Raw genomic sequence first — 10636 nt, 5'->3', positions numbered from 1 at the left:
TATTTAGAAAGAAGAGATCTGCAGCCTGAGGGGCATTCACTTTCTAGTAGTGGCTCCTGGCCCCAGAAATACAGCCCTCTGCTGAAAGTATATAACATTGATAAGTAGCTTCCGGTCAGATATTCGCTTCTCAGAGAAAGGACAAAGTAGGTGTCCTGGAACCTCTTCAGTAATTGGTGCTCAGAAAACAGGACAGTTACATGTGAGAAAATGAGAATTAAACATTATCTCGCACAAAATTTTTGTTCTTTGCAGTAGCAGTGTTAGTCGCTCAGTCGTGTCCAGCTCTTTGCGACCTCACGAACTATAGCCCGCCAGGATCCTCTGTCCATGGGATTCTCCAGGCAAGAATACTGGAGTGGATTGCCATTCCCTTCTCCAGAGGATCTTCCTGACCCAGGGGTCGAACCCAGGTGTCCTGCTTTTAGGCTGATTCTTTACCATCTGAGCTACAGGGAAGATCTTTGTTCTTTGCAGGCCCTCAACAGATTGGATGATGTCCACCCACACTGGGAAAAGCAAACTTCTTTACCGGAACACATCCAATCTAATCTCATCTGGAGACAGCACCCACACAGACACACCCATAAGAATGCCTAATCTGGTCACCCAGTGACCAGTCAAGTTGACACATAAAATTAACCATCTCACTAATTTTTCTAATTCATCTTTATCACGTTAAAATTATAGGAATTCTATGTTACATAGTATTAGATGATGTTGTGCAACAAATGATACTTCATACACTTTCATCTTCTTAGTCTATTTGAAAAGTGTCATTTTGGCCATATTGCACCCAACTTCTGAAAGTAAGCGTCAGTGAACTCCCACTCTGTGATGACCCCTCTGACTGACCACCTCCGTGATTTCAGATTTGTTGGGCTGTTTCCTCTAACATGACCTAATAGGACAGATGTCCACATTCACTTACTTCAGCTGGTGGACACAGGCCAGAGGAGAGCATACCAGTGTTGCTGCCTCAGGGGAGCCCTCAGTGTGGGTCCTCACTGGGGAAAAGAGGATACTTTACTCCCTCCTCTTGATAGCACATTTGTAAGGCAATGAGGCAAGGTGGGTCTGTGAAATTACATTGCTCAGGAAGCCTAATTTTCCAAAGGATGGGTTAGTTTGAAGAAACATGACAACAGTTTCCAGGAGAAGAGTTGAGTTCAGTTCAGTTCAGTCGCTCAGTCATGTCTGACTCTTTGCGACCCCATGAATTGCAGCACGCCAGGCCTCCCTGTCCATCACCAACTCCTGGAGTTCACTCAGGCTCGCGTCCATTGAGTCAGTGATGCCATCCAGCCATCTCATCCTCTGTCGTCCCCTTCTTCTCCTGCCCCCAATCCCTCCCAGCATCAAAATCATTTCCAATGAGTCAACTCTTCACATGAGGTGGCCAAAGTACTGGAGTTTCAGCTTTAGCATCATTCCTTCCAAAGAAATTCCAAGGTTATCTCCTTCAGAATGGACTGGTTGGATCTCCCTGCAGTCCAAGGGACTCTCAAGAGTCTTCTCCAACACCACAGTTCAAAAGCATCAGTTCTTTGGGGCTCAGCCTCACTGACTCAGCAAACTCAGGCACAAAAGCCTTGTCACTTCCCAAAAGCTCTATGTGGATACCTCTTATTGGTCTATAATTTCTCTTCTCCTTTCCTGTCCAAACTCCACCCCCTGGAATTTAACTTTCATTTCCCCTCATCTTCTACTTCGGATCATCATAGTAGAGGTCAGGCCCCTGGTGAAGTGAGTGAATCCTGAACACACCTGCCCAGGGCCTGTCTTCACCCTTCTCCAAGGAATCACAACTTCTCCGTTAGGATGTGAGGCTAGCCGGGTGGTTTCTAGAGGGCAGAGTCCGAGAGACACAGAAGAAAAAATGAAATCTGCTTGAGTGAGTTTAATTAGATGTCTGGAAGCTGTTTAAAGGGGGAAATGGCCTAGCCTGCAGGCTTCCTGCTGAGAGTGCTGACTCAAGAGCAGTCTCTGGGAGGGGAAGTCTTAGGAGAAGTGGGTTTGGAAGAAGAGAAAGGCTTGGTTTGTTCCTTGGAGGGACTGTTTGTTTCTCAAGACTAAAATCTACCCACAGTTCCTTCCCATTCTGTTGAGTTTCAATGGCACCTTGCTGAGGTCAGGGAGGCCTGGCGTGCTGCGATTCATGGGGTCGCAAAGAGTCGGACACGACTGAGCGACTGAACTGAACTGAACTGAGGTCAGTCAGGATCCCTGATTTTTCAAGAGGTAGAAAATCCCTTCTATCAACAAGAACAAAGGCCAAGGGGTCTTGAGTCCTATTATTTTAATTTCTATCAGGATATCACTGTAGTATTTCTACATGACCGTGTCAATAAATTCTCATTCCATAGGCCTGTCTATGCTCAGGAGCCTGATGATGTGACAGCTGGCAGGCTCTCCTCTGTGGTATTCACTGGGCCAGACATGGAACTACTGCACTTCCTTACATCCTATCCTGCTCAAGCTTCTCTATGAGCTGGATTTGCCATTTAGAACCAGCTCAGCTGAGAGATCAGGAGCAAGATGAGCACCTGGGAAAAATGTATAAAAGTGACATCTGGAAGCATCTAACTTCTAGTAACAGTGACATCTAACTTTCACTTTTTAAATCTACTTGATTGGTGTTCATGATATAAAAAGATATCAGAGAAGCATTATTATATCCACATCATTAGACCTGAAAGGGAAATAAGTTAGCGCAGCCTCCGCATTTATTTCCCTTCCTCCTTATAAAATGTCCAGCTGTACCCACTGTACTCAGGCACAGAATGTGAAATTGGAATGTGTCAGTCACTTAGTCAAGTCCAGTTCTTTGCGATTCTATGGACTGTAGCCCACCAGGCTCCTCTGTCCATGGAATTCTTCAGGCAAGAATACTAGAGTGTGTGGCCATTCCCTTCTCAAGGGATCTTCTCGACCCTGTGACTCAAGTACAGACACAAGTCAAATCTCTTTCCTCACCAGGAGTTCCCCCTTTCTAACCAAATCTTTCCTCATCAAGGCTGACTTTGGAGATTAGCATCTCTGCTACATATTCCTTATTCCCTCTCAACCATAGTTGGTTTTAGACCTTTGTCTTCTGAGCTCATACAGTTCACCTCTGTCAGGCCAGTTACTATAGGGTCTTAGAACTGAGTTGTTAGTTTACTGTTTCAGGTTTTATGTTACTAACATTGCAAGGAATTTATATTAAATAATAGTAGATGACAACCTTGGAAATAAAGCACAATTTCACTTTACAGTTATATTTAAGAAGAAAGACTCTTTCCATACCTCTTTCCATACAATATCCATAATTTGTGGTTTTATCGTACTTGGCAGAAACAGTTTTACAACAATCACAAAAGAAGAAAATTCTGTCTATAAATTTCCTATTTGAACTTTATATGTGTACACTTGTATACACACATAACCAAAACCAAAACAGTCAAAAAAGAAAGTAAGAAAGTAGAAGAGATTGATCTGGTGAGCAAAGGAAAGCAAAAATGATATCAACCAGTTAAAAACAAAACTAAAACCTAAGCTGGAAAACAAAACTAAAGCAATATGACAGCTGGAGAATAAAGCCATGAAAGCAAAACAGACTAATAAACATGGTGAGAAAAAGAGAGAAAAGGAAGAAAAGAAAGAAATGAAAAGTTAAATAGAAGTAGGTAAAGGAGATTTATATATACTAAAGAATAACTACAACAGGAAAAGAAAAAGAAAAGCAAAATATATATGTAGAAAAACAATAATAATAAATTTTTTAATTAAAAAAAAAATGGGGGGAAAAAACCTTCACAACTGCAAAAGACCAATGTAGAGGCAGACAAAATAAAGGAAATGAAAAGCCTGATTAACAACAACAACAAAAATTCTCCAAAGTGTAAATGGATTTAATAGCATTAATAAAATCAACAACTACAGCAACAGAGGGAGAATAAGGAAAAGAGAAAAGAACCCAGAAACAATGACAGAACAAGTTAAAATATAAGAATAATAAATGTTTTTCTTGGATATTACCTGTTAGTGTCTTTTCCCTCGCTGTGAGTCATAGTCCACCTCGCCTCCCTAGGATGCCCTCCAATACTGGGCTAGTCTCTAGACCTGATTCTAATCTGGCCCTACTCCTGCATTTTTTTGCCTCTTATGTCTGCATTGGCCTGTGCTAGCGCATTTTCTTTTGCAGGACCTCTCGTTGTCCTTATATATATTCCATAGACACAAATCTGCCTAGTTGATCACGTGAATTTAATCTGCAGCTTGTACCACGGGTGGGAAGGTTTTGGGTTCTCTTCCTTAGCCACACTAGCCCTGGATTTCAACGGTGGTTTTATCTGCACCTCTGCATGTGAGTGGTCTATAGGGCTTTGGTCCTGAGGCTGCTCTGGAGGACTTGGGTTTGCCCCAAGGAGGACCTGGTATGGAGGCAGTGCAGCTGCTTGGATCGCAGGGGCCCTGGCAGTACCAGGTACTAAGAGGAACCAGCGGCTAGGACGACAGGGAATAAGGGGCCCTTAGGGTTTTTCCTAGCCTCTGGCTGCTCTGTCCAAGGCGGGATCATTCGAGGGGGTGGCACAGGAGCTTGGACCCATGGCAATGCTGGATACATAGAGGTGCCAGTGGCAACTGTCACAGAAGATATGGTGTTATTAGGGTTTTGCCGGGTTCCTCTCTCCACGGAGTTCTCCAGGCAAGAACACTGGAGTGAGTTGCCATTCCCTTCTCCAGGGGATCTTCCTGACCAGGGATCAACCCAGGTCTCCTGCAATACAGGCAGATTATGAGCCACCAGGGAGGCCCACAACTTGCTTCTGGCAGCTGAGCCCCAGTGAGGATTGAGCATGGAGACGACACAGCTGCTTGGCTCGTGGGAACGCTGGTGGTGGCAATACGCAGGGTCACCAACTGCCTCAGCCGCAAGAGCTACAGTCCTATTAGAGTTTTTTCCTAGCCTCTAAGAGAAGTCGCTCAGTCATGTCCTGCTCTTTGCAATCCCATAGACAGTAGCCTATCAGGTTCCTCCATCCATGGGATTTTCCAGGCAAGTGGGTTGGCATTTCCATCTCCAGAGGATCTTCTTGACCCAGGGATTGAACCCGTATCTCCCACATTGCAGGCAGACGCTTTACCGTCTGAGCCACCAGGGAAGGCTCTGGCAGCTGGCAATTAGAGGGCCTCTTTGACTAGGCCTTCTCCATTGCTTGACCCATTCAGGCATTTACAGGACTCCCCCCTGCACCAGTTGGGGTCCTTCCCTCTTTCTTGGTAGCTCGGGGACTTACAGGACCCTCCCCCACTTTGGAGGCCTTTTCTGTTTCTCAGCACATCAAGCACTTAAAGGGCCACCCTGACTGGGGTCCTTCTCTGCTGCTTGGTGCATCAGGCACTTACAGGGCCAGTCTCTCTGGGGTCTTTCTTTGTCTCTGTCTCTGGACAGGGTCCCCGCTGTCCAGTGATGACATGCGGGGAGAGAGAAGCTATGGAGATGGCTCTCTCTCCTGTGTGTGACTCAGCAGTATCACCCTGACTCCATGTTTGCCTGGCTTTCCTTCACAAACATTTCCCACTGCATCTCCTCCCACAATCCCCTTGGGCTGTCTCCCTGCAGTCAACAGCAAACCTTGCCCTGGGATTGCTCTCCAAGGTCTATGCTCCAGCTCCCAGTTGCTGCACTTTCTAGGGGACTTGTGTCCCTGTCCTGAGTATATATGGCTGCAGCAAGGGTTGTCTGTGTGATTATCATTCCATTCAGACTGCGACAGATCAGCTGCTTCACTCTCAACAGCCTCAAATGCTTTACCTCTACCCGAAACAGTTGTCCCAATGTGTGGATCTGACCCCTGCTTCAGTTCCTCCACCCTCCAGAGGTAAATCCAGTCCTACTCTCCTCTTTTTCACCCTTCTTCCTTTGTCCTATCGAGTTTTGCATGGTTTTATATATTCTTTTCAGGTGGTCAGGTATTCCTGTCCATTCTTAGCTGGTGTTCTGCAAGATCTTCTGTCTCTGGAGGTGTATTCCTGATGTATCCATGGAGAAAGATGTACTTCACGTCCACCTATTCCTCTGTCATCTTGGATCTAAATCCTCTTTTTACATTCATCTTACTTCATATAGATATTAGCCCTACTACCAGCATATAATTCATCAATGATAATTAGTTTAATGACCTGGACTAATATTTTGAGATGTTTTTTCTCAAGACTGACATTCATTTTATCTATGTTTATATGCTTTTAAATATCAGACTTCTATAATTCAATGAATCTTTTTAGGCCAAGGTGAAATCACTATTTATATAGACAGAACCTAGCAGAGTTCACTCATTGCTCTGAGTGTTAATCGGGTCCGTGAAGTTTCTTTCCTTCACTCAGTAGGATAGGAGACAGGTCTCTGAAGGAGGACCCCTAACATATTAAGTTCAGCCTCATTTTGTAAATTGAATACACATGATCTTTGTAAGTCATTGTCTCCATTTATACATTGGATGAAGGGTTTCCTCTTATACATACAAACACATTGTCATATATGAGGTCATGATGATACGGGAAATCTTTGTCAGTCTATAGCAAATGATGGCATGGTTATGCTGTAAATACTTCAGATAGAGCAGGTCTTTATGATGAGAGACTATGTCAGAAGACAGTTTACTGAACTATAAGAGAGAGTCATATGGATGTCAGTGGCAGCATCCGGTGCTGAGAGAAGAGTGGATCTAAAAGCCCAATGGCTTTAAGTGGTTTCAGTCTTTTCATACTGAGACTGCTTCCTGGGCACTGGAAAGAAAAAACAGGATGGATGGTGCATCATACAAGTATCTTAGTAGAAAAAGTATCAAGGCAACTGTTCTTTGGTAAAATTTAATTAGCAAGAATCACTGCACAGATAAGGATGGAATTTCATATGATAAGAATCAAGAACTGATAGTAAAGTGCTTAAAATTATGATGAAATCTTGTTTTGATCAGATCCCTTGTTTCCCTTGTTTTCCCTTTCCTGTTTTCTCTACAGTTTCCTTTAGGTCCTCCATATTTCTTGGCCTGTATAACATTTACAAGCAATTATGAGCATGTACTTCAACCTTTCTTAATCTGCCCCTTTTATCTTGCCCAATAATGCAAAGATCGGTGCACAAGAGAATCCTCAGAATTCAGGACAGGTAGGAGGAGGGGACAAGTTGCCATGGCTTCAGGAAAATCAGTGAACCTACAGAAGTTGACCTGCCCCATTTTCCTGGAGCTTCTGACAGAACCCTGAGCTGTGACTGTGGCCACAACTTCTGTCAAGCCTGCAACACTGCAAGCAACAAGGAGTCCGTGATTGGCCTAGATGGGGAGAGAAGGTGCCCTGTATTCAGAATCAAGTATGAACCTGGGAACCTGCGGCCTCATTGGCACCTGGCCAGCATAGTGGAGTGGCTCCAGGTGGTCAAGGGGAGGTCAAGGTGAACCTGGAGGAGCAAGAGAGAAATCTATCTGTGCCATGGAGAGAAAGTCCTGCTCTTCTGTGAGGAGGATGACAAGGTCATTTGCTGGCTTTGCAAGTGGTCTCAGGAACACCATGGTCACCACACATTCCTCATGGAAGGAGGTTGCCCAGAAGTACCAGGTAAGAGACCAGAATGGAGGAAAGACAAGTCAGAAATGGTACTTGAGGGGAAATGTCTACTTTGCACTGGACTTTGGTAACTTGTTCACCATGAACCTGGGGCTTGTGAACTCTTTTCTCCATATGCTCAGTTTCTGATGTCTGAGGGACATTTCAGTGTATTCCTGCAATTATAAAGTAATAACCCTACACATGGCTCAGACAGTAAAGAATCTGCCTGCGGTGCAGGAAACTGGATTCCCTCCCTGTGTTGGGAAGATCCTCTGGAGAAGGGATTGGCTACCCTCTTCAGTATTCTTACCTGAAGAATTCCATGGACAGAGAAGCCTGGCAGGCTATAGTCCATGGGGTTGCAAAGAGTCCGACATGTCTGAGAGTGACCAACACGTGGACACTTCGACCCTACAAACAGACACTTAGCCAGAAGTAGACATTCGTGTACCTCATGCTAATAGGTGGAGATCTGATGTTCAAGAGAACATTACCCCTTTGAACAGGAGGGTAACTAGGGCACTAGGTGGAAGAGATAGAAATTGTTTCCTTGCTACACGATCAGGTTTCTCCTAGAACAAAGAGAACCAGTCTTCTCTTGACAAGTGTATGGTGACTTCTATTGCTTGAGTTGTAAAGAACACATACCCTACCTCATTTTTCCCCCCCAAAGTCACAGATTCTAATTGCTGTTCTCAATTCTGTAAAGTCTATTCTCTTTGGCAAACATCTTCATTTTTCCCCCATTTATTTTCTACATTGATGTTGAGAAAACCATAGCTTGACTCTGATGGGATTCTTTATTCATAGTGGAAACTCCAGGAATTTTTGAAGAGGATGAGGAGGGAGCAGCAGGAAGCTGAGAAGCTGAAAGCTCAAGTCAGAGGAGAGATGAATACCTGGAAGGTAGGAGGAGGCACTTCCTGAAGGAGTTATATATCTGAGCAGGACCTTGGGTTGATCACAAGGAGCTGTCTTCTTCTTTGTTCCCTGACAGCTAGTCACTTGGCTAGTCCTCTTCTTCACCATTTCCTTGATAGGAGTGGGTGCTGAATAGGGAATATATCACAAATGAATACAGATATTGGGAGGGAGGTGTTCATAGAGAGGGAGTTTCTGGTGAGGATGACTGGTGAATTTCACATTCCATTCCTGCCATGTTTATTAGCCTTCTTGGAATCCATTTGGCAGTGTCTCATGGTTCTGTCCTCAGTGTTCAACTTTGTGGCAGAGGAAGGAGGGAGGGGTCAGGAGTAATGCAGGGAAGCGTGAGTATCCTGGACAGGTGTGTGATGGCCGAGCTATACTCATGAGGATCCCCTTTTAGCTGAGGGTTAGCCTCGGTAATGCAGACTTGAGGCCATTAATGTGAAATGTGCTGGTGGTAGTGGTTTAGTCACCAAGTCGTGTCTGACTCTTGAGACACTATGGACTATGTAGCCTGCCAGGCTCATCTGTCCATGGGATTCTCCAGGCAAGAATACTGGAGTGGGGTGGCATTTCCTTCTCCAGGAGATCTTCCTGACCCAGGAATCGAATCCGGGTCTCTTACATTGCAGGCTGATTCTTTACCGACTGAGCTACTAGGGAAACCTTTGAAAAGTGACGGAGAGAAAAAAACAGGAAAAGTCAGTTTCCTCAAGCATTGCTTTCCTCCTCCTCTCACTCTCATTCCTGAAGAATGAAATACAACATGAGAGAGAAAATATCCAGGCAGATTTTTAAAACCTGAGAGAGATCCTGAACAGGGAGGAGTTGAAGGAATGGCAAAACCTGAAGACTGAGGAGGAGGTTGGTTGATGTAACCTGGCTGACTCTGAGAATGAGCTGCTGCAGCAGAGCCAGTTGGTGAGAGATCTCATCTCAGATGTGGAGCATCATTTTAAGGAACCAAAGAACGAGATGCTGCAGGTAAAACTGAGGAGGAAGGCCCTGTATTTGAGACCTGAGAAAAATGAAGACAAAATTCCATCTCTTCTGTGTGGCTGTGCTCTTTCTGGTGTTGTCACTAAGGTTGCTTTGAGCCCTGCAGCCCCCTTCCCTCATAGCTCCATTGGTAAAGGATCCTCCTGCAATGCACAAGAACACGGTTCACTTTCTGGGTCGGGAAGATCCGCTGCAGAAGGGATAGGGTACCCACTCCAGTATTCTTGGGCTTCCCTTGTGGCTCAGCTGGTAAAGAATCTGCCTGCAATGTGAGAGTCCTGGGTTCAATCCCTGGGTAGGGAAGATCTCCTGGAGAAGGGAAAGGCTACCCACTCCAGCATTCTGGCCTGGAGAAATCCATGGACGGTGTAGCCCATGGGTTTGCAAAGAGTCAGACACGACCAAGCGACTTTCACTCTTACTCTCATGCAGCTCAGATTCCCATATTTAGTTGATGCTTGACTTATGGGAAAGTTGAATCTTCTTTACCTGCTAGAGACCTAGAATTGGAGACAATTCCCTTACATTTCAAGTTTCCTCTGAGTATAGAAGAGAGCCTGTATCTTTTGGTATAGATTTCCAGAAACAGACTTGGATTTTAAGGAATATTTTTGCCTTGCTGCAAATCATTGTTCCTTTTGGTCACATACGCAAGAAGCCAGAATGGAAAGACAGCATCTTTGTGTTTGTATTTGCACACCTACATGTCAGCGTTAAGATCTTTACAAGCACATGAAATTCAGACCATTCTTCATTTAGTAATCATAATGTCATCTTTTCCTGGGGTTTGTAATTATTCCCAGGTATCATGAACTCTCAGGCTATTTTGACACCCACCCTTTTGGGGAGTAGCCTTTGAACGCATGGGAACTCTTGACAGACACTAATATGTCTCAAACACCCAGGAGTCAGGTCCTGTAAACCTGAGTGGAAGTTTTATGCCCGGAGCATCTAATTTCAAAAACTGTCTTCACATGTTAGCAGTGTGACCTAGAATAACATCTTTACCGGCTGTGTTTATTTGTTAATGTAATCATGATATAAAAGCTGTGCCATATATATTATTGTCAGATGATACAGGATATTTTCTCCTTGGAAAGACCCTGACGCTGGG

At 44.5% G+C, this 10636-nt stretch overlaps 1 long non-coding RNA gene and 1 pseudogene across 1 annotated transcript; both read left to right on the top strand.

Annotated features, from left to right (window-relative positions):
* The first annotated feature begins 1531 nt into the window (after nt 1-1531).
* Nucleotides 1532-3654, top strand: LOC120876601. The gene is made up of 2 exons (XR_005724192.1): nt 1532-2130; nt 2213-3654. It is a non-coding gene; the product is annotated as an uncharacterized LOC120876601 (long non-coding RNA).
* A 1774-nt stretch (nt 3655-5428) lies between these two features.
* On the top strand, nt 5429-9729 carry LOC120876600 (annotated as a pseudogene).
* Nucleotides 9730-10636: the final 907 nt, after the last annotated feature.

This window comes from Oryx dammah, unplaced genomic scaffold, assembly GCF_014754425.2.
Source record: "Oryx dammah isolate SB20612 unplaced genomic scaffold, SCBI_Odam_1.1 HiC_scaffold_17, whole genome shotgun sequence".
Classification (NCBI taxonomy): Eukaryota; Metazoa; Chordata; class Mammalia; order Artiodactyla; family Bovidae; genus Oryx; species Oryx dammah.
This window is presented reverse-complemented; position numbering and strand designations above follow the sequence as displayed.